We start from the raw sequence: 25,580 nt of genomic DNA, 5'->3' as shown, positions 1-25,580 counted from the left end.
GTTCTTGTCCAACTGTCTCGTATTTTTTGCGGAATTCCAGCTTCGTTTGCGCTATACTGGTCCTGTTCCCGCGCAGTTTATGCTTCATATATTCAAAAGTAAAACGTCTTAAAGTTATCTAAATCTGGCAATTTTTGTGTCACCTGAAAGGGCACACATTCCTCTATCTAATCATATAAGTTTCACATCCATGTTTGCAGTAGTTAGGGAAATATCTGCATAAGGATGTGCGAGTTCTTCTCCAATTGTCTCACACTTCTTGCGGAATTCGAGCTTCGTGTGCGCTATACTGGTCCTGTTCCCGCGCAGTGAATGCTTCATATATTCGAGCATAAAAGGTCTTAAAATTATCTAAATCTGGCAATTTTTGTGTCACCTGAAAGGGCACATGTTCCTCTATCTAATCATATAAGTTTCACATCCATGTTTGCAGTAGTTAGGGAAATATCTGCATAAGGATGTGCGAGTTCTTGTCCAACTGTCTCGTATTTTTTGCGGAATTCGAGCTTCGTGTGCGCTATACTGGTCCTGTTCCCACACAGAGAATGCTTCATATATTCGAGCATAAAAGGTCTTAAAATTATCTAAATCTTGCAATTTTTGTGTCACCTGAAAGGGAGAATGTTTTTCTTTCTAATCATATCAGTTTCACATCCATGTTTGCAGTAGTTAGGGAAATATCTGCATAAGGATGTGCGAGTTTTTGTCGAACTGTCTCACATTTTTTGCGGAATTCGCGCTTTGTTTGCGCTATACTGGTTCTGTTCCCGCACAGAGAATGCTTCATATATTCCAGCAGAAAATTGTCTTAAAATTATCAAAATCTTTCAATTTTTGTGTCACCTGAGATGGAAAACGTTCTTCTTTCTAATCATATAAGTTTCATATCCATATTTGCCGTAGTTAGGGAAATATCTGCAAAAGGATTTGCGAGTTGTTGTCCAACTGTCTTACACTTCTTGCGGAATTCGAGCTTCGTCTGCGCTATACTGGTCCTGTTCCCGCGCAGTGAATGCTTCATATATTCGAGCATAAAAGGTCTCAAAATTATGTAAATCTGGCACTTTTTGTGTCACCTGAAAGGGCGCATGTTCCTCTATCTAATCATATAAGTTTCATATCCATATTTGCAGTAGTTAGGGAAATATCCGCAAAAGGATATGCGAGTTGTTGTCCAACTGTCTCATATTTTTTTGCGGAATTCGAGCTTCGTGTGCGCTATACTGGTCCTGTTCCCGCGCAGTGAATGCTTCATATATTCGAGCATAAAAGGTCTCAAAATTATATAAATCTAGAAATTTTTGTGTCACCTGAAAGGGCACATGTTAATCTATCTAATCATATAAGTTTCACATCCATGTTTGCAGTAGTTAGGGAAATATCTGCATAAGGATGTGCAAATTTTTGTCGAACTGTCTCACATTTTTTGCGGAATTCGCGCGTTGTTTGCTCTGTACTGGTCCTGTTCCCACAAAGAGAATGCTTCATATATTCGAGAATAAAATTGCCTTAAAATTATCAAAATCTTTCAATTTTTGTGTCACCTGAGATGGAAAACGTTCTTCTTTCTAATCATATAAGTTTCATATCCATATTTGCAGTAGCTAGGGAAATATCTGCAAAAGGATGTGCGAGTTTTTGTCCAACTGTCTCACATTTTTTGCGGAATTCGCGCTTTGTTTGCGCTATACTGGTTCTGTTCCCGCACAGAGAATGCTTCATATATTCGAGCATAAAATTGCCTTAAAGTTATCAAAATCTTTCAATTTTTGTGTCACCTGAGATGGAAAACGTTCTCCTTTCTAATCACATAAGTTTCACATCCATCTTTGCAGTAGTTAGGGAAATATCTGCATAAGGATGTGCAAGTTCTTGTCCAACTGTCTCGTATTTTTTGCGGAATTCGAGCTTCGTTTGCGCTATACTGGTCCTGTTCCCGCGCAGTGTATGCTTCATATATTTGAACGTAAAAGGTCTTAAAATTATCTAAATCTGGCAATTTTTGTGTCACCTGAAAGGGCACATGTTCCTCTTTCTAATCATATAAGTTTCACATCCATGTTTGCAGTAGTTAGGGAAATATCTGCAAAAGGATGTGCGAGTTCTTGTCCAACTGTCTCGTATTTTTTGCAGAATTCGAGCTTCGTCTGCGCTATACTGGTCCTGTTCCCGCGCAGTGTATGCTTCATATATTCGAGCATAAAAGGTCTTAAAATTATCTAAATCTGGCAATTTTTGTGTCACCTGAAAGGGCACATGTTCCTCTATCTAATCATATAAGTTTCACATCCATGTTTGCAGTAGTTAGGGAAATATCTGCATAAGGATGTGCGAGTTCTTGTCCAACTGTCTCACACTTCTTGCGGAATTCGAGCTTCGTTTGTGCTATACTGGTCCTGTTCCCGCGCAGTGAGTGCTTCATATATTCGAGCATAAAAGGTCTTAAAATTATCTAAATCTGGCAATTTTTGTGTCACCTGAAAGGGCACATGTTCCTCTATCTAATCATATAAGTTTCACATCCATGTTTGCAGTAGTTAGGGAAATATCTGCATAAGGATGTGCGAGTTCTTGTCCAACTGTCTCGTATTTTTTGCGGAATTCGAGCTTCGTGTGGGCTATACTGGTCCTGTTCCCACACAGAGAATGCTTCATATATTCGAGCATAAAAGGTCTTTAAATTATCTAAATCTTGCAATTGTTGTGTCACCTGAACGGGAGAATGTTTTTCTTTCTAATCATATCAGTTTCACATCCATGTTTGCAGTAGTTAGGGAAATATCTGCATAAGGATGTGCGAGTTTTTGTCGAACTGTCTCACATTTTTTGCGGAATTCGCGCTTTGTTTGCGCTATACTGGTTCTGTTCCCGCACAGAGAATGCTTCATATATTGAGCATAAAATTGCCTTAAAGTTATCAAAATCTTTCAATTTTTGTGTCACCTGAGATGGAAAACGTTCTCCTTTCTAATCATATAAGTTTCATATCCATATTTGCAGTAGCTAGGGAAATATCTGCAAAAGGATGTGCGAGTTTTTGTCCAACTGTCACACACTTCTTGCGGAATTCGCGCTTTGTTTGCGCTATACTGGTCCTGTTCCCGCACAGAGAATGCTTCATATATTCGAGCATAAAATTGTCTTAAAATTATCAAAATCTTTCAATTTTTGTGTCACCTGAGATGGAAAACGTTCTTCTTTCTAATCATATAAGTTTCACATCCATGTTTGCAGTAGTTAGGGAAATATCTGCATAAGGATGTGCGAGTTCTTGTCCAACTGTCTCGTATTTTTTGCGGAATTCGAGCTTCGTGTGCGCTATACTGGTCCTGTTCCCGCGCAGAGAATGCTTCATATATTCGAGCATAAAAGGTCTTAAAATTATCTAAATCTTGCAATTGTTGTGTCACCTGAACGGGAGAATGTTTTTCTTTCTAATCATATCAGTTTCACATCCATGTTTGCAGTAGTTAGGGAAATATCTGCATAAGGATGTGGAAGTTCTTGTCCAACTGTCTCATATTTTTTGCGGAATTCCAGCTTCGTTTGCGCTATACTGGTCCTGTTCCCGCGTATTGAGTGCTTCATATATTCGAGCATAAAATGTCTTAAAATTATTTAAATCTTACAATTATTGTGTCACCTGAAAGGGCACATGTTTCTCTTTCTAATCAGATAAGTTTCACATCCATGTTTGCAGTAGTTAGGGAAATATCTGCATAAGGATGTGCAAGTTCTTGTCCAACTGTCTCATATTGTTTGCGGAATTCCAGCTTTGTTTGCGCTATACTGGCCCTGTTCCCGCGCAGTTTATGCTTCATATATTTGAAAGTAAAACGTCTTTAAATTATCTAAATCTGGCAATTTGGCACACATTCCTCTATCTAATCATATAAGTTTCACATCCATGTTTTCAGTAGTTAGGGAAATATCTGCATAAGGATGTGCGAGTTCTTCTCCAACTGTCTCACACTTCTTGCGGAGTTTGAGCTTCGTGTGCGCTATACTGGTCCTGTTCCTGCACATTGAGTGCTTCACGTATTCGAGCATAAAAGGTCTTAAAATTATCTAAATCTGGCAATTTGTGTGTCACCGGAAATGGCACATATTCCTCTTTCTAATCATATAAGTTTCACATCCATATTTGCAGTAGTTAGGGAAATATCTGCAAAAGGATTTGCGAGTTCTTGTCCAAATGTCTTACACTTCTTGCGGAATTCCAGCTTCATTTGCGCTATACTGGTCCTGTTCCCGCGCATTGAATGCTTCATATATTCGAGCATAAAAGGTCTTAAAATTATATAAATCTGGCACTTTTTGTGTCACCTGAAAAAGCACATGTTCCTCTATCTAATCATATAAGTTTCACATCCATGTTTGCAGTAGTTAGGGAAATATCTGCATAAGGTTGTGCAAGTTCTTGTCCAACTGTCTCGTATTTTTTGCGGAATTCGAGCTTCGTTTGCGCTATACTGGTCCTGTTCCCGCACAGAGAATGCTTCATATATTCGAGCATAAAATTGCCTTAAAGTTATCAAAATCTTTCAATTTTTGTGTCACCTGAGAGGGAAAACGTTCTCCTTTCTAATCATATAAGTTTCATATCCATATTGCAGTAGCTAGGGAAATATCTGCAAAAGGATGTGCGAGTTTTTGTCGAACTGTCTTACACTTCTTGCGGAATTTGAGCTTCGTTTGCGCTATACTGGTCCTGTTCCCGCGCAGTGAATGCTTCATATATTCGAGCATAAAAGGTCTCAAATTATATAAATCTGGAAATTTTTGTGTCACCTGAAAGGGCACATGTTAATCTATCTAATCATATAAGTTTCACATCCATGTTTGCAGTAGTTAGGGAAACATCTGCAAAAGGATATGCGAGTTGTTGTCCAACTGTCTCATATTTTTTGCGGAATTCGAGCTTCGTCTACGTTATACTGGTCCTGTTCCCGCGCAGTGAATGCTTCATATATTCGAGCATAAAAGGTCTTAAAATTATCTAAATCTGGCGCTTTTTGTGTCACCTGAAAGGGCACAGATTCCTCTATCTAATCATATAAGTTTCACATCCATGTTTTCAGTAGTTAGGGAAATATCTGCATAAGGATGTGCGAGTTCTTCTCCAACTGTCTCACACTTCTTGCGGAATTCGAGCTTCGTGTGCGCTATACTGGTCCTGTTCCCGCACAGTGAGTGCTTCATATATTCGAGCATAAAAGGTCTTAAAATTATCTAAATCTGGCACTTTTTGTGTCACCTGAAAGGGCACATGTTCCTCTATCTAATCATATAAGTTTCACATCCATATTTGCAGTAGTTAGGGAAATATCTGCAAAAGGATTTGCGAGTTCTTGTCCAAATGTCTTACACTTCTTGCGGAATTCCAGCTTCATTTGCGCTATACTGGTCCTGTTCCCGCGCATTGAATGCTTCATATATTCGAGCATAAAAGGTCTTAAAATTATCTAAATCTGGCACTTTTTGTGTCACCTGAAAGGGCACATGTTCCTCTATCTAATCATATAAGTTTCACATCCATGTTTGCAGTAGTTAGGGAAATATCTTCATAAGGATGTGCGAGTTTTTGTCCAACTGTCTCACATTTTTTGCGGAATTCGCGCGTTGTTTGCGCTGTACTGGTCCTGTTCCCACACAGAGAATGCTTCATATATTCGAGAATAAAATTGCCTTAAAATTATCAAAATCTTTCAATTTTTGTGTCACCTGAGATGGAAAACGTTCTTTTTCTAATCATATAAGTTTCATATCCATATTTGCAGTAGCTAGGGAAATATCTGCAAAAGGATGTGCGAGTTTTTGTCGAACTGTCTTACACTTCTTGCGGAATTTGAGCTTCGTTTGCGCTATACTGGTCCTGTTCCCGCGCAGTGAATGCTTCATATATTCGAGCATAAAAGGTCTCAAATTATATAAATCTGGAAATTTTTGTGTCACCTGAAAGGGCACATGTTAATCTATCTAATCATATAAGTTTCACATCCATGTTTGCAGTAGTTAGGGAAACATCTGCAAAAGGATATGCGAGTTGTTGTCCAACTGTCTCATATTTTTTGCGGAATTCGAGCTTCGTCTACGTTATACTGGTCCTGTTCCTGCGCACTGAATGCTTCATATATTCGAGCATAAAAGGTCTTAAAATTATCTAAATCTGGCGCTTTTTGTGTCACCTGAAAGGGCACAGATTCCTCTATCTAATCATATAAGTTTCACATCCATGTTTTCAGTAGTTAGGGAAATATCTGCATAAGGATGTGCGAGTTCTTCTCCAACTGTCTCACACTTCTTGCGGAGTTCGAGCTTCGTGTGCGCTATACTGGTCCTGTTCCTGCACATTGAGTGCTTCACATATTCGAGCATAAAAGGTCTTAAAATTATCTAAATCTGGCAATTTGTGTGTCACCGGAAAGGGCACATATTCCTCTTTCTAATCATATAAGTTTCACATCCATGTTTGCAGTAGTTAGGGAAATATCTGCAAAAGGATTTGCGAGTTCTTGTCCAAATGTCTTACACTTCTTGCGGAATTCCAGCTTCATTTGCGCTATACTGGTCCTGTTCCCGCGCATTGAATGCTTCATATATTCGAGCATAAAAGGTCTTAAAATTATATAAATCTGGCACTTTTAGTGTCACCTGAAAGGGCACATGTTAATCTATCTAATCATATAAGTTTCACATCCATGTTTGAAGTAGTTAGGGAAATATCTGCATAAGGATGTGCGAGTTTTTGTCGAACTGTCTCACATTTTTTGCGGAATTCGCGCGTTGTTTGCGCTATACTGGTCCTGTTCCCGCACAGAGAATGCTTCATATATTCGAGCATAAAATTGTCTTAAAATTATCAAAATCTTTCAATTTTTGTGTCACCTGAGATGGAAAACGTTCTCCTTTCTAATCATATAAGTTTCATATCCATATTTGCAGTAGCTAGGGAAATATCTGCAAAAGGATGTGCGAGTTTTTGTCCAACTGTCTCACATTTTTTGCGGAATTCGCGCTTTGTTTGCGCTATACTGGTTCTGTTCCCGCGCAGTGAATGCTTCATATATTCGAGCATAAAAGGTCTTAAAATAATCTAAATCTGGCACTTTTTGTGTCACCTGAAAGGGCACAGATTCCTCTATCTAATCATATAAGTTTCACATCCATGTTTTCAGTAGTTAGGGAAATATCTGCATAAGGATGTGCGAGTTCTTCTCCAACTGTCTCACACTTCTTGCGGAGTTCGAGCTTCGTGTGCGCTATACTGGTCCTGTTCCTGCACATTGAGTGCTTCACATATTCGAGCATAAAAGGTCTTAAAATTATCTAAATCTGGCAATTTGTGTGTCACCGGAAAGGGCACATATTCCTCTTTCTAATCATATAAGTTTCACATCCATGTTTGCAGTAGTTAGGGAAATATCTGCAAAAGGATTTGCGAGTTCTTGTCCAAATGTCTTACACTTCTTGCGGAATTCCAGCTTCATTTGCGCTATACTGGTCCTGTTCCCGCGCATTGAATGCTTCATATATTCGAGCATAAAAGGTCTTAAAATTATATAAATCTGGCACTTTTTGTGTCACCTGAAAGGGCACATGTTAATCTATCTAATCATATAAGTTTCACATCCATGTTTGAAGTAGTTAGGGAAATATCTGCATAAGGATGTGCGAGTTTTTGTCGAACTGTCTCACATTTTTTGCGGAATTCGCGCGTTGTTTGCGCTATACTGGTCCTGTTCCCGCACAGAGAATGCTTCATATATTCGAGCATAAAATTGTCTTAAAATTATCAAAATCTTTCAATTTTTGTGTCACCTGAGATGGAAAACGTTCTCCTTTCTAATCATATAAGTTTCATATCCATATTTGCAGTAGCTAGGGAAATGTCCGCAAGAGGATGTGCGAGTTGTTGTCCAACTGTCTTACACTTCTTGCGGAATTCGAGCTTTGTTTGCGCTATACTGGTCCTGTTCCCGCACAGAGAATGCTTCATATATTCGAGCATAAAAGGTCTCAAATTATATAAATCTGGAAATTTTTGTGTCACCTGAAAGGGCACATGTTAATCTATCTAATCATATAAGTTTCACATCCATGTTTGCAGTAGTTAGGGAAACATCTGCAAAAGGATATGCGAGTTGTTGTCCAACTGTCTCATATTTTTTGCGGAATTCGAGCTTCGTCTACGTTATACTGGTCCTGTTCCCGCGCAGTGAATGCTTCATATATTCGAGCATAAAAGGTCTTAAAATTATCTAAATCTGGCGCTTTTTGTGTCACCTGAAAGGGCACAGATTCCTCTATCTAATCATATAAGTTTCATATCCATATTTGCAGTAGTTAGGGAAATATCCGCAAAAGGATGTGCGAGTTTTTGTCCAACTGTCTTACACTTCTTGCGGAATTCGAGCTTCGTTTGCGCTATACTGGTCCTGTTCCTGAGCAGTGAATGCTTCATATATTCGAGCATAAAAGGTCTTAAAATTATCTAAATCTGGCACTTTTTGTATCACCTGAAAGGGCACAGATTCCTCTATCTAATCATATAAGTTTCATATCCATATTTGCAGTAGCTAGGGAAATATCTGCAAAAGGATGTGCGAGTTTTTGTCGAACTGTCTCACATTTTTTGCGGAATTCTCGCTTTGTTTGCGCTATACTGGTCCTGTGCCTGCACAGAGAATGCTTCATATATTCGAGCATAAGATTATCTTAAAATTATCAAAATCTTTCAATTTTTGTGTCACCTGAGAGGGAAAACGTTCTTCTTTCTAATCATATAAGTTTCATATCCATATTTGCAGTAGCTAGGGAAATATCCGCAAGAGGATGTGCGAGTTTTGGTCCAACTGTCTTACACTTCTTGCGGAATTCGAGCTTCGTTTGCGCTATACTGGTCCTGTTCCCGCACAGAGAATGCTTCATATATTCGAGCATAAAATTGTCTTAAAATTATCAAAATCTTTCAATTTTTGTGTCACCTGAGATGGAAAACGTTCTTCTTTCTAATCATATAAGTTTCATATCCATATTTGCAGTAGCTAGGGAAATGTCCGCAAGAGGATGTGCGAGTTGTTGTCCAACTGTCTTACACTTCTTGCGGAATTCGAGCTTCGTTTGCGCTACACTGGTCCTGTTCCCGCCTAGTGAATGCTTCATATATTCGAGCATAAAAGGTCTCAAAATTATATAAATCTAGAAATTTTTGTGTCACCTGAAAGGGCACATGTTAATCTATCTAATCATATAAGTTTCACATCCATGTTTGCAGTAGTTAGGGAAATATCTGCATAAGGATGTGCGAGTTTTTGTCGAACTGTCTCACATTTTTTTGCGGAATTCGCGCTTTGTTTGCGCTATACTGGTTCTGTTCCCGCACAGAGAATGCTTCATATATTCGAGCATAAAATTGCCTTAAAGTTATCAAAATCTTTCAATTTTTGTGTCACCTGAGATGGAAAACGTTCTCCTTTCTAATCATATAAGTTTCATATCCATATTTGCAGTAGCTAGGGAAATATCTGCAAAAGGATGTGCGAGTTTTTGTCCAACTGTCACACACTTCTTGCGGAATTCGCGCTTTGTTTGCGCTATACTGGTCCTGTTCCCGCACAGAGAATGCTTCATATATTCGAGCATAAAAGGTCTTAAAATTATCTAAATCTGGCACTTTTTGTGTCACCTGAAAGGGCACAGATTCCTCTATCTAATCATATAAGTTTCATATCCATGTTTGCAGTAGTTAGGGAAATATCTGCAAAAGGATGTGCGAGTTTTTGTCCAACTGTCTCACACTTCTTGCAGAATTCGAGCTTCGTGTGCGCTATACTGGTCCTGTTCCCTCTCAGTGAGTGCTTCATATATTCGAGCATAAAAGGTCTTAAAATTATCTAAATCTGGCACTTTTTGTGTCACCTGAAAGGGCACATGTTCCTCTATCTAATCATATAAGTTTCACATCCATATTTGCAGTAGTTAGGGAAATATCTGCAAAAGGATTTGCGAGTTCTTGTCCAAATGTCTTACACTTCTTGCGGAATTCCAGCTTCATTTGCGCTATACTGGTCCTGTTCCCGCGCATTGAATGCTTCATATATTCGAGCATAAAAGGTCTTAAAATTATCTAAATCTTGCAATTTTTGTGTCACCTGAAAGGGCACATGTTCCTCTATCTAATCATATAAGTTTCACATCCATGTTTGCAGTAGTTAGGGAAATATCTGCATAAGGATGTGCGAGTTTTTGTCGAACTGTCTCACATTTTTTGCGGAATTCGCGCGTTGTTTGCGCTATACTGGTCCTGTTCCCGCACAGAGAATGCTTCATATATTCGAGCATAAAATTGTCTTAAAATTATCAAAATCTTTCAATTTTTGTGTCACCTGAGAGGGAAAACGTTCTCCTTTCTAATCATATAAGTTTCATATCCATATTTGCAGTAGCTAGGGAAATATCTGCAAAAGGATGTGCGAGTTTTTGTCGAACTGTCTTACACTTCTTGCGGAATTTGAGCTTCGTTTGCGCTATACTGGTCCTGTTCCCGCGCAGTGAATGCTTCATATATTCGAGCATAAAAGGTCTTAAAATTATCTAAATCTGGCACTTTTTGTGTCACCTGAAAGGGCACAGATTCCTCTATCTAATCATATAAGTTTCACATCCATGTTTTCAGTAGTTAGGGAAATATCTGCATAAGGATGTGCGAGTTCTTCTCCAACTGTCTCACACTTCTTGCAGAGTTCGAGCTTCGTCTGCGCTATACTGGTCCTGTTCCCGCGCATTGAATGCTTCATATATTCGAGCATAAAAGGTCTTAAAATTATCTAAATCTTGCAATTTTTGTGTGTCACCTGAAAGGGCACATGTTCCTCTATCTAATCATATAAGTTTCACATCCATATTTGCAGTAGTTAGGGAAATATCTGCAAAAGGATTTGCGAGTTCTTGTCCAAATGTCTTACACTTCTTGCGGAATTCCAGCTTCATTTGCGCTATACTGGTCCTGTTCCCGCGCATTGAATGCTTCATATATTCGAGCATAAAAGGTCTTAAAATTATATAAATCTGGCACTTTTTGTGTCACCTGAAAGGGCACATGTTCCTCTATCTAATCATATAAGTTTCACATCCATGTTTGCAGTAGTTAGGGAAATATCTGCATAAGGATGTGCGAGTTTTTGTCGAACTGTCTCACATTTTTTGCGGAATTCGCGCTTTGTTTGCGCTATACTGGTCCTGTGCCTGCACAGAGAATGCTTCATATATTCGAGCATAAGATTATCTTAAAATTATCAAAATCTTTCAATTTTTGTGTCACCTGAGATGGAAAACGTTCTTCTTTCTAATCATATAAGTTTCATATCCATATTTGCAGTAGTTAGGGAAATATCTGCAAAAGGATGTGCGAGTTTTTGTCCAACTGTCACACACTTCTTGCGGAATTCGCTCTTTGTTTGCGCTAAACTGGTCCTGTTCCCGCACAGAGAATGCTTCATATATTCGAGCATAAAATTGTCTTAAAATTATCAAAATCTTTCAATTTTTGTGTCACCTGAGATGGAAAACGTTCTTCTTTCTAATCATATAAGTTTCATATCCATATTTGCAGTAGCTAGGGAAATATCCGCAAGAGGATGTGCGAGTTTTTGTCCAACTGTCTTACACTTCTTGCGGAATTCGAGCTTCGTCTGCGCTATACTGGTCCTGTTCCCGCACAGAGAATGCTTCATATATTCGAGCATACAATTGTCTTAAAATTATCAAAATCTTTCAATTTTTGTGTCACCTGAGATGGAAAACGTTCTTTTTTCTAATCATATAAGTTTCACATCCATATTTGCAGTAGCTAGGGAAATATCTGCAAAAGGATGTGCGAGTTTTTGTCGAACTGTCTCACATTTTTTGCGGAATTCGCGCTTTGTTTGCGCTATACTGGTCCTGTTCCCGCACAGAGAATGCTTCATATATTCGAGCATAAAATTGTTTTAAAATTATCAAAATCTTTCAATTTTTGTGTCACCTGAAATGGAAAACGTTCTTCTTTCTAATCATATAAGTTTCACATCCATGTTTGCAGTAGTTAGGGAAATATCTGCAAAAGGATATGCGAGTTGTTGTCCAACTGTCTCATATTTTTTTTCGAAATTCGCGCTTCGTCTACGTTATACTGGTCCTGTTCCCGCGCAGTGAATGCTTCATATATTCGAGCATAAAAGGTCTCAAAATTATATAAATCTGGACATTTTTGTGTCATCTGAAAGGGCACATATTAATCTATCTAATCATATAAGTTTCGCATCCATGTTTGCAGTAGTTAGGGAAACATCTGCAAAAGGATATGCGAGTTGTTGTCCAACTGTCTCATATTTTTTGCGGAATTCGAGCTTCGTCTACGTTATACTGCTCCTGTTCCCGCGTAGTGAATGCTTCATATATTCGAGCATAAAAGGTCTTAAAATTATCTAAATCTGGCACTTTTTGTGTCACCTGAAAGGGCACAGATTCCTCTATCTAATCATATAAGTTTCATATCCATATTTGCAGTAGTTAGGGAAATATCTGCAAAAGGATGTGCGAGTTTTTGTCCAACTGTCTTACACTTCTTGCGGAATTCGAGCTTCGTTTGCGCTAAACTGGTCCTGTTCCCGCACAGAGAATGCTTCATATATTGAGCATAAAAGGTCTTAAAATTATCTAAATCTCTCAATTTTATGCCACCTAAAAGGGCACATGTGCCTTTTTCTAATCATATAAGTTTCACATCCATGTTTGCAGTAGTTAGGGAAATATCTACAAAAGGATGTGCGAGTTCTTGTCCAACTGTCTTACACTTCTGGCGGAATTCGAGCTTCGTTTGCGCTATACTGGTCCTGCTCCAGCGCAGTGAATGCTTCATATATTCGAGCATAAAAGGTCTCAAAATTATGTAAATCTGGAAATTTGTGTGTCACCTGAAAGGGAGAATGTTTTTCTTTCTAATCATATAAGTTTGACATCCATGTTTGCAGTAGTTAGGGAAATATCTGCATAAGGATGTGCAAGTTCTTGTCCAACTGTGTCGTATTTTTTGCGGAATTCGAGCTTCGTCTGCGCTATACTGGTCCTGTTCCCGCGCAGTGAATGCTTCATATATTCGAGCATAAAAGGTCTTTAAATTATCTAAATCTGGCACTTTTAGTGTCACCTGAAAGGGAGAATGTTTTTCTTTCTAATCATATAAGTTTCATATCCATATTTGCAGTAGCTAGGGAAATATCCGCAAAAGGATGTGCGAGTTTTTGTCCAACTGTCTTACACTTCTTGCGGAATTCGAGCTTCGTGTGCGCTATACTGGTCCTGTTCCCGCGCAGTGAATGCTTCATATATTCGAGCATAAAAGGTCTCAAAATTATATAAATCTGGAAATTTTTGTGTCACCTTAAAGGGCACAGATTCCTCTATCTAATCATATAAGTTTCATATCCATATTTGCAGTAGTTAGGGAAATATCTGCAAAAGGATGTGCGAGTTTTTGTCCAACTGTCACACACTTCTTGCGGAATTCGAGCTTCGTGTGCGCTATACTGGTCCTGTTCCCGCGCAGTGAATGCTTCATATATTCGAGCATAAAAGGTCTCAAAATTATATAAATCTGGAAATTTTTGTGTCACCTTAAAGGGCACAGATTCCTCTATCTAATCATATAAGTTTCATATCCATATTTGCAGTAGTTAGGGAAATATCTGCAAAAGGATGTGCGAGTTTTTGTCCAACTGTCACACACTCCTTGCGGAATTCGAGCTTCGTTTGCGCTATACTGGTCCTGTTCCTGAGCAGTGAATGCTTCATATATTCGAGCATAAAATTGTCTCAAAATTATCTAAATCTGGCAATTTTTGTGTCACCTGAAAGGGCACATGTTCCTCTTTGTAATCATATAAGTTTCATATCCATATTTGCAGTAGCTAGGGAAATATCTGCAAAAGGATGTGCGAGGTTTTGTCGAACTGTCTCACATTTTTTGCGGAATTCGAGCTTCGTTTGCGCTATACTGGTCCTGTTCCTGAGCAGTGAATGCTTCATATATTCGAGCATAAAATTGTCTCAAAATTATCTAAATCTGGCAATTTTTGTGTCACCTGAAAGGGCACATGTTCCTCTTTGTAATCATATAAGTTTCATATCCATATTTGCAGTAGCTAGGGAAATATCTGCAAAAGGATGTGCGAGGTTTTGTCGAACTGTCTCACATTTTTTGCGGAATTCGAGCTTCGTTTGCGCTATACTGGTCCTGTTCCCGCGCAGTGAATGCTTCATATATTCGAGCATAAAAGGTCTTAAAATTATCTAAGACTGGAAATTTTTGTGTCACCTGAAAGGGAAAATGTTCTTCTTTCTAATCATATAAGTTTCATATCCATATTTGAAGTAGTTAGGGAAATATCTGCAAAAGGAAGTGCGAGTTTTTATCTGACGCACATGCATGTATTTCTATTGGAACGGAGTTGTAGACCTAGCTCTAGCCAACATATTTGGATGCAGTTTGCTGCTGTGCAGTTAGTCTTAGATTCAAGGTGATGAACATTTTACCGTTATTAGCAACTGGTGTTCAATGTTCACGGTGTATACCAGTAGGTTTATATAATACGTCTGGTACCCTGCTACGTTTGTGGTTGATTATCGCTGCAAGCGCCCGGTTTCCAAGTCTAACAGTAAAAACTACCTCATCCTATGATGTTTTACACTTGCATAATAATGTAATGGAAAGGTCAACCTGTCTGTATATGGAAACGAAGTTGAAAAAGATTGCGTTTTTGGAATGCTTGTGTGGTGGAGCTATATATTCGTGGCGTGCACGCTACACATGTTTCAGACAAGTCGGGAAAATAATTTTTAATATAAAATGTAAATTTCGTTTTTTCATTTATTTTCTTGACCCACCCACTATTAAAAAAATCAAAATTTAAAAAAACACTGGCAATTTTGAGTGGCCCCTTGGGAAGACCAGTGTCCATTGCAGAAAATTCACCTGGAAAAGCATTCACCCTTGCTCACTTTTTAATTCACTCATTTGTTTTTTACTGCCTGGTCTTGTCACAGGAGGAGTACTGTCACCTCTTGGCTGAGAAGATCTACAAGATCCAGAAGGAACTGCTGGAGAAGCGACAGAAGAGGATGCCGGAGGTACTGATGCTGCTGCTGGAGGCATCCCCATGACGGCAGCAGCGCAGATGCCCCAGCCACAGCCTCCCCACTAACTACCAAGACCCGTCCACTGGGAAAATGTAGCTCTTTCAACCAACTTATATCAGAATAATGCTGTACATAAGTACATGTATGGTCTTGAAGGTTTATTTTAGTGTCAGTGTTGCTTTGGCTCAGCAACTTATGATGAAAAGTGGACTGGTAGACAGGGGCGTCAGGTTGGCATAGTGACACTTTCATCACCTTCCACTTCTGTGAATCCAGCCCAAATTATCATGTGGATTTTTCAGTCTTGACTTTGTGGGTTTTTCTCTATAATGTTCATGTGGAGTTTTTCCTTCCACTTCTAAAACTGAATACTATCCTCATATATTTGCAGTTGTAATTGGAAGTTGTAGATTGTCACATTTCTCAAGTGGTTACTGGCAGCCCATTGAAAAACATCCTAGAGATTATATTGCTACCATCAATAAATAAAGCTGGAATTTTTATTCTTATTGTTGTTGGAATTACACAGGGGAAATGGTATTGGTTATGGTAGCAGGGCCAGGTTTCCTTCAGTGTATTTCTTAATCTGGTCATAATACAGACTGATCATTTGGGGTTCACTCAAGGAAGTCTGTACACAGGTTAACATAAATTGTGTGTGTGATTTCTACTTAAAATTTTATTTCAATTCCAAACATCTGTAACTTTTTTTTACTGAATAATCAAGAACTTTTCTTTATTTGTAGTTTTCTGATGGCTTTTATTTTACTTCATATTTGAACAGTGATGTCACCCATGGGTCATTGTGCAATTTTTATGACTGCAGATGAATTGACTCAGAGTGTATACAAAATGCAGATGTAAAACAAAAATTGTACGATGTAAACAACAAATAAAAGTGTAATGCAAAAGTGAATTTTATGTTTTGAAACACATGTCATATCTCAGTATGTGGATGTCAGTTGTACTCATAGTCAGTAAATGTAACTAACTCAAGCTTAAAATTGTACTTCTAATAGGAGCTTCAATCATTAGGTGCTTCTGGCAAATTCGTATCTCTTTTTTTCGCAAACAACTGTTCCTGCTTATTGTCTGGATCAGGACTTGAACAAAGCTTTTGCCACAAATAAATTAAATTGCTAATTTGATAGACAAACAAACCGGTATTTACATGTGTGTAGATAGGGTCTGCTGCTTGCCAAAGAGAAAACAAATAAAATGGGAAGGAGGAGGTTCAACAGCAACTCTTAAACTTGAAGGTCCCTTTTCCTTGAATGTCTGTATTTAAACAAGATATGTCCTTTTTTTTCTAACTCCACTTTGGATGTAACCATGATCTGGCCATTACAGGTAGGCCTACATGCTAATGGTCTCAAACTTCAAGCATATACCTTGACTCGATCAACTCGACTGACATTCAAACATGTCAATACTCTGTTTTGTTTTTCAAGCACACACGAAGTCTGAGAAGTCTGTGGAGGTACACTGTGTGTCGAATAGGAACTTGGCAGCCCTGCATATATGGCCCTGTTGTCATGGTAAAATATACCACTCCATGGGCATGTCCCATATTGTTGAAAAGTATGAGGTTGTTGTAAGAAATGTGGTACAAATACTCTTCAAATGACTCGCGTAAATCAGTATTTAAGGTATTTGGCTGTGTTAGTGGCCATATCTTACCTTTTTCAAGAGGTGAAATTTTTGGCTAAAAAGTATACCCACCTGCAAGTGGACAAGAGGAAAGGGGTGGAAGATTGAGAAGGTAAGCGCTATTCATGTTTCTTAATTTCCACTTCTTTGACTTTTTTTCATAAACGGAAGATTCTCTATCCGATTTCCCATACTTGGTCTTGAAAGTCACAGATTTGAGTCTTAAGATGGCAACACCTTGCGATAGAAGAATAAAATAGATGCTTAAGGCTGTAGTACTGAACACTTCCAGTCTCCCTCAGGAAACCCCTAAGTGCCTTTGATCTATGCATTTTGTATTCCAAAATGGTCCACCAATCAAAAATGGGCTTGTTTATGTGTCAGGCTTATGTAAAATAAATACAAGCCCTTTGCCTTGTAGACATTTTGGAGAAATATGGGTGAGAGAGTAGAGATTTGATCTTGTATGGCCTGTTCTATGCCACCCAGGGTCAATACACTTGAAGCAAACCCAGGGAATTTGTGTGCACAAAATGATTTTGAAGTCTAGAGTATATTCCATGTACGTTTTGTAATTTCTGTAATCAGCGTAAAAGTCGGAGGATTTTAATTGAATTAAATAAAATATTTGGCCTGAGACATCAACAATCTGTCCATGGTTTGAACTGCACTTTATTACCCCTTTGTTTGCAACTTTCTGTTCCTCTTAAGTTACTTGCTTTTATGTAAGAAACCTGGAAGTTATGCCTTATGGATTACTCTCATTGAAAAATGCTCCGGAAATTTAAGAAGCCATTTAAGGAAAAAGGATTTAAGAAGGATACCCCTAGGAATGTGAGGATTTGTTAAAATGGTAGGTAGAAAACAAAATAAAGAATCAGTAGCTTTAATGACACTATTAAAGTACAAGCTTATGCAGAGTAAATGCTTATGCAGAGTAAATGCTTATGCAGAGTAAAAGCTTATGCAGAGTAAAAGCTTATGCAGAGTAAATGCTTATGCAGAGTAAATGCTTATGCAGAGTAAAAGCTTATGCAGAGTAAATGCTTATGCAGAGTAAATGTTTATGCAGAGTAAATGCTTATGCAGAGTAAAAGCTTATGCAGAGTAAATGCTTATGCAGAGTAAATGCTTATGCAGAGTAAATGCTTATGCAGAGTAAATGCTTATGCAGAGTAAATGCTTATGCAGAGTAAATGCTTATGCAGAGTAAATGCTTATGCAGAGTAAAAGCTTATGCAGAGTAAATGCTTATGCAGAGTAAATGCTTATGCAGAGTAAATGCTTATGCAGAGTAAATGCTTATGCACAGTAAATGCTTATGCAGAGTAAATGCTTTTGTATAGTAAATTGCTTATGCAGAGTAAATGCTTATGCAGAGTAAAAGCTTATGCAGAGTAAAAGCTTATGCAGAGTAAATGCTTATGCAGAGTAAATGCTTATGCAGAGTAAATTGCTTATGCAGAGTAAATTGCTTATGCAGAGTAAATGCTTATGCAGAGTAAAAGCTTATGCAGAGTAAATGCTTATGGAGAGTTTTACTTTAATAGTTAGTCATTAAAGTGCTACTGATTCTTTATATTTGATAAAGGTATAGCTCATATCTTTTTTTTTCTGAATGAGAGAATGAGATGAAAATTTAATTCCTTGATTTACACTGAATTGTATTGTGGAAATATTTCATTTTCTGAAATGGTTCTTGAAACGGGATGGGGGAGGTCACTCCATTCATCAGCATGAAACTAAAAAAAAAATAATGGTAGAAGGGTGTTAACAATGAGGCATTTTCAAGCAGTTTTAATTTGATTTACTCACTTTTCCCCAATATAAAAACTGTGATATAGAAAAATAAAAGATAGAGGGCTCTCTAATTTGGAAAATGTTCAAAGAAACCCTGGTCAGTGGCAAAAGCAGGGATAACGCAAAACAGTTTCAAAACAGCGGTCCCAAATCCCATTTGCGATTTTCACCCACTTTTTCTTTCTTTCCTCAGGAGGAGATGGGGGACACCCCTCCCTCTTGTAACATGTGCACATGCACGAACTTGAGAGCGCGCTTCTTGTACTACTTGACCACCAAGTCACTGCTCTGTGTAGTGACTTGGACCATAGACCTGGAGGAGCCTGCTTGGATTGGACGTTCTTGGAGTTCAAGTAGTCTAGTTGGCGCAACTGGCCTATTCCGATTGAGGGCGCTGTGCATAGTTATGTCCCGCGATGATTGTGCAGCGTTCGAAGTTTTACTTCTCACTTTCACGCTTTGAAATACAATGTATCTTCAGGATTTTCACCACGAAAAGGACGTCATTGGTGAAGCATGGGACATCTTATGATACCATTTTCCACATAAACTACTCAAAAGATGGTCAATTGATGCAGGTACGTTAAAAACCACTTTTTGTTTTCAGGACTCGCTAACGTTTTGACACAGCATGGTGCACTTTGACTTTGCCTAGTCGCTAGTGCTAAGGGAGCTATATATGCAATCACACATATGAAGCCAAACCACGGTTCACATGATATCTAGATGCTCAACCAACCATAAAAACTTCACGTGTGAAATTAGGCTCCAATAGCATTTGGGCTTTATTTTCCAAAAAAACCCACCTCCCTGCCCGCAATTCCGACCCGTGATTCAAACCCACACCCTTTGCATCACAAATCATTTTGCCGTAACCGCTTGACTACCGCAATTCACACAAATTGATGGTGTTTTTACTGTTGATGAAACGATGAACGGCTGCAACGTAAGTCTAATACACATTGGGCATGTGCAGTACAAACACAACCATCGTGGTTTGGCTTCATATGTATGTTTGCATATATATCCCGCTAAGGCCCACCATGCATGCCTACTGTCTACTGCACGCCGCAGTAAGTAAACCATTGAGCAAACAATGTGTGGTTTCAGTCATTTGTAAAAGTGTAGCACTAACGTTACCTAGCCTAGCTCAGTGGATGTCGTCGACAAATTACAATACATTGGAATTGTACTTCCAGTAGACACATACCCAAAAATTAAAAATGTATAAAATTATACAAAGCTTGAAACCAGAGAGATTCAGTGGTACAAACTCGAAGGTCATACAATGTTTCATGGGAAGTTAAACCCTTTGAAGTTTCAAAGTCATCAGAGCCTTCTGCTGGGCATTTTGCTGTGACAGGCAGACCCAAGTATACATGCATTGTTTAAAATGTGGTTCACAAATTGTACACTAAAAATACTTTATTTCTACTGGAAAGAATAGCGAGCCTACATGTATGACAATACAGGCCATTTGATGTTGTAGGGACTGTTGTAATACTGCGCATCACAACTGCACACATGTATTTCCCCATTCACAAATGTTGGCGATCGCGGTCTCGTGTTTCCACTGTTGCACTCAGGGATAGCTTGATGTTCCCACGCTGCGTGGTGGTGTATTTTTCTCCTACATTGATAATAGCTGTTCAACAACGAAATCCGCATGAAAATCGGCTGTTTTTGAGCGGAAAACGCCAATTTTCAGGTAAGGAACTAGATTTTTCTTGGTTTTAGGGTTGAGGGTTGTGTGAATGGCGATGAATGCATTTTTAATCGATAGAACAGCATTTTTATATACCTGAAACAGCTTACCTCACGTGGGTATAGTAGGCCTACATCGCACGTGATCGCAATTGATTTTTATGTTGGGACTCACGCTTCAACTTGCGATTATCATGGCCTGATTGATATGTTGTGCAAGTGGTAGTTACTCATTTATTAACTAATAATATTGATATCTGAAAAGATTTAAAACAATTTGATGAAATTCTTGTGATAGTTTTGCTCTAACTTCAAAGAATTTAGAAAGTAACATAGTGGGGGTAGAGGTACATGTAGTTCCTCCAATGCCAATATTTGTATCTCGTGATACATAATGGCAATCACTCATTTAATAGTAAGATGCCACCAACATCATAGTTGAGTTTGTTCCATCATATACATGTATGCTCACTCCCTGCTTGTTGAATGGAGTTATTTGCTTTAATTTTTAAACATTTTAAAATTATTTTTGTTTGTTTTTAAATTAGTTTCAAAATCTTTGGAAGTAATGATTTTATTCTACAAATATTTTCTGATTGGCACAGGCTAAGTTTTCCCATCATTTTCATTCCTCCATGACATAGTTTTATTATACTTGGTCAATTACATTAATTCTAGTCCCTGGCTCATGTGGGAAAGAAGGATTGTTAAAAAACACTTGGTTTGGGCTGAAGGAACTCTTAGCGACAGGGGTTGTGTTTTCTTGTGCAAATGAGAGTGTTATATTTTATAATCAGTTTTATTTTCTTTGTATTTTATTATTTTACCAGTATAATTACCATGATTACAGACTTTGACTGTCATCCAGGGCTGGGTAGCATCCATCAAAATGGGATTGACATTAGAAGTACATGTACATGTATGGTGTCTCCAATTGCAAGTTGGCCTCTTCTCTGCACGTTCATCCAAAGCTCGACATCAACATTCTTCAAGTGAAGCGACGGGGAGTACATGTACATGTACCTTTGGTGTAGGTACTGGTTGCAGAACCTTTCTGGTAATTCTCCTGACTGTATCTATGGGAAAGGCAGCCTTCAATTGTATACCAATTTGTTATGAACCACTTCGAATTTGTGGAGACATCGAACTCAATCCAGGACCCATGCCTCCAACATTACTTGATATGGACCTCCTTCAAAAGCTGAAAACTGCCGACAGCCCAATTTTACCCTTCAACTTTGATCTGCTTAATAGACTTGTTATTCAATTGTTCAACTTTCGAAAACAGTGTGGAGCTACTTGGAGTGATTATGTGCAATGGACGATGAAGCTTAATTAAACCACATTGCTTGGAAAATGATGGGGCTGGGCTCGACATTTCAGCATACAATCAAAAGCACTTATTGGAATGCATGATAAGTTACAAAAAAGAGCAACCATGGAGAAGATGTGAAGGAAAAATTGGAAGCATTGGAAAAGGATGTGTACAGTGTACATGTACATGTATGTGTTTCCTGAGATTTCTGGTCCAAGACCTACATGTACATGTGAACCCACTCCGTCAACATTTGATATCAGCGTTCTGAAAACTGAACTTGACACGGTTAAATCACGGAATGAACAGTTAGCAAAAGAAAATGAAGAACTGAAGCAGAATATTGAATTCTTATCAAAACGACCTGACGAACAATCGCAGACTCTACAAAGGCATCGTTAAAAATACCACAAATCACAGGCTATATCACTTCACAATGAGAAAACAAAGCTGGAGAAAGACTATGATAAACTTTGTTCAAAAAGGCAAGAACTTGAAGGTCACTGCAATAATCTCAACAAAGAATTATCAGAAACAAAGGAGATGTTGTCACAAGCCAAAGATGAGATTTACATTATAACACTAACGATGGAGCTCTCGAAAGCAATCAACCTGCTTTAACTAAGTCTGCTTGCCCTGAAGAAATTACTCAGTTACTGAAAGCTTGGCAATCACATATTCCAGAGCACTGATTTGATATTATATTCTTGTCAATATTCTGATCATGGTGCTACGCAGCTAGCTCTTTCATATTTTTCTAACCAGTTTTTCTTGCTGGGTGCATGGTGCTGGGTTTGATGAATAAGTTGATCACGGCACCTCTGTGGAGGGTCACAGAAACCGATTGTCACATATTAAATATGTGTGCCCACTATACAAAGCTTCAGGAATTTTTTAATGACTGTTTGAGCAGAAATACAGAGTTGTTCAAATTTATTAAGGGTGAAGTTTCACCATTTGATGAGCATTTGATTTCAAAAGATGAAGTTTACCACAGCCTCATTAAAGAATCACCACATGGCAAAATCACCTTAAGCATGATCCAATTCACCTTCACAGCAATTGATCAACTTTTGGGGAGAGTAATGAAAGATTTGTGCCCAATGGGCAATATCATGACTTACAGATGGACAGCAAATTTAAACAACAAACAGCATTGGTACCCAAACACAATAAGTTACCAGAGAGAGTGTTTGGGTATCTGGATTTTTTGCTAAAAAAGAGACCAAATGTGAAGTAGATAAGAAATGAAGCACAAGTTATGTTCAGTTTTAATAAGACGGCAAATTATATCGACGCACTATCAACTGAACAGTTGCACAAAGATATGCAGTCAGTGAAAACGAAAAAAAAAGAATTGCAAGAAATGGTAAAACAATGGGAAGAAAAACGGCACAAAGCCCTTTTACAAAACAAAAAGATAAAACAAACTCAAACAGGCAGAGCTGAACAAATTCAGAACTGGGGAAAAACTTACATATAAATCAATTATTTTTGATGCTGGGCTATGGCAATCAAGAGAAACCATTTATACCAAAATGCAGCAGTGCAAGTCTGATCGAGAACGCTTCAATGCGCTAAAAAAACAGATACAATTTCGAAGGAAACTTCTGCACCATACTTGCCCTCAGACGAGGGATTCATATTTTCAAAAGGGGGTAAGGAAAAGGCTTGGATAGAGTTACAAGAACAGTTGTTCAGATTTATTGATGCTGCTCTTTCCGTTGCAAAAGGACAGTCTGTTTTGAGAAAAGTTCAGGATGAATCATCTGTTGCCATGCCCTTGCTTGTTGGAAAATGTGTAATTCACTACGTTGTTGAAATTTCAGATGGGAATGATCAGGAAATTAAAGTTCCATATTCTGGTAAAGTGATTAGTCAATTCCCGGGTTTTCCTGACTGGTTCAACAGAGTATATAAGGATGATGATGTGTGTAGTTATCAACTGATCAAAGATTATCAAGCTCACTTTATTTAATTCTTTGTATTCAAAGTTTAACCATCACTGTAGTCACACTGTTGGCAACTCTGTTGAATTACGGTCCGATGAATGGTTATTGGTCCGGATCTCTTCTGTGATATCTTCTGACATTTGGATGATAACCTGTAAGAAGTAGAAAAGAAAAAAAACTTTCAATGTCAATGGAATGGGCATTCTTTCAATACATTAAGGAAATAAACATTTACTGACGATTATGTTTTCTGGTAGCATTTTGCATTTGTTTAATTAGACGTAATTTACCATGGATGATAAACAGTGTTCAGTTATTATGTCTTTACTGTTATTCAAACCTTTGATCTTTGCTATATCGTTAATAGTATATGAGATTCTTATTGTTTACAATTCAATAGATATTCCATGTTAATTTGTTGACTTAATTGTTTACTTCTCTAGTTGGTGTTCAACAGGAATTAAACAAACAAATACTAATTTTCTCATACAGCAATAGGCACAGACTCATCAGAAATCATAAAATGTGATTGTCATAACCACAGATGATAACCAATAATGAGTTATGTCCAAATTGTTATTTATCAAATCTACATCCTTTTGGCTATAACCGGTACAAAAATGACGTCTGTACCATTTATGGGTAAAAAGATATTACATTTTTAATTTGTTTACTTAGTTGTTTACTAAATTAGATGAGCTATTTTTGAAGTAAACAAATTTAACATACATTTTCTTATTAACTGATTATCCAAAAGTTGGCAAAACATCTTCTAAATGTTGCGTATTCCATATAGAATCAATTCCTGTGGTCTGTATGTGATTTGTATTTATTATTTTCTGTATATAGTAAAACTAAGGATTTATTGTTTACCTGTGTTTCCATGGTAGCGATAAATAAACATCGTCTGCAAAATTGCAGGTGGAGTGGTCTATTACATGTGTTTGTATGTCTGCTTTCAGTGGGAGAAAAAAAATTAAATACAAATCGTTTTTCAGTAATTCCTGTTTCTATTTGGATACCTTTTTGTTCACATGTTTATCTAATCCAAATAAAACAAGATGACCCAGATTTTACAAAATCTGCCACAGACATTCTATAAAAACAAAAGCACTTCTGGTGAAACTTTAAAAGTCTGTAGCTTTGCTGTTCAAGGCCGGGTTTTCACTATTTTGGTGACGTTTTGTGCAGAATTATATACTCTGTATAGCTAACTACTTCAAAACAGTAAATTAATGAAGCAATATTTTTGAGGTTAGTACCAAATGGCTTTTCTTAATGTGGCCCTTAACCCTAACCCCCAAGGATGTATTTAAAATCGTATTGAATTTGGAGGTGGTGACTTTGCCAATTCTGAGGAGGGCGAAAAAAAACCCTTAAAATCATTAAGGAAAAAAGGAAGGAAATTCCCGTCTAGCTTCTTAAAACTGGCAACTGAGTACGGGAATTACCGGATCGCTGTTGATTACTCTAGAATCAGCAAAGTGGACTACCGACGGAAAGTGCATCAAAATTCTTTTGCTAAGCAACAAAAGAGGCATTGAAGTAAGCTACGGCTGACAGGTGGTGGCACTGAACAGGGTGGAGAAGGGTTGCTTTTGCAAAAACAGACAGATATTTCTCTTTGCCAACCAAACGCCACAGCTACTCAAAATTCTATGATTCCTGGGGTCTTTTTGGGTTAAGTCTTGACTTGGTCTTCAGACTTCTGTTACAACTGGTGGTCTTTATTGATTAACCTTTTTTTTATAGTTTGACTGACGTTTATTTAATGTTGTTCATACCTTGGTTACAGAGTAGAAGATGAATTAAGTTATATAATAGTTTGCCTTAGAATGTACAATGTCAACCAGAAAGATAAAGCACACGTTAAAGAACATTTAGGTAAGGGGTGAAGCATAAATTTGCCTTTGAACCCTAACCTATTGACAGACATACATATTATAACATAGCACAATACAAGACATGAAAATGTTTTTGGC

The 25,580-nt window shown here is 37.9% G+C and overlaps 1 long non-coding RNA gene across 1 annotated transcript in view; it reads left to right on the top strand.

Moving 5' to 3' along the window:
• The first annotated feature begins 19,036 nt into the window (after window positions 1-19,036).
• LOC147800140 (uncharacterized) overlaps window positions 19,037-25,580 on the top strand; it is a 68,687-nt gene continuing 62,143 nt past the window's right edge. The window contains exon 1 of the long non-coding RNA XR_015424435.1: window positions 19,037-19,205. This is a non-coding gene — a long non-coding RNA (uncharacterized LOC147800140). The remainder of the gene's footprint in view (window positions 19,206-25,580) is intronic.

Source organism: Acanthaster planci, linkage group LG02, assembly GCF_054643075.1.
Source record: "Acanthaster planci isolate LZ-2023a linkage group LG02, COTS_SCS, whole genome shotgun sequence".
NCBI classification, from domain to species: Eukaryota; Metazoa; Echinodermata; class Asteroidea; order Valvatida; family Acanthasteridae; genus Acanthaster; species Acanthaster planci.
The sequence above is the reverse complement of the archived record's forward strand: the minus strand, read 5'-3'. Positions and strand labels throughout refer to the sequence as shown.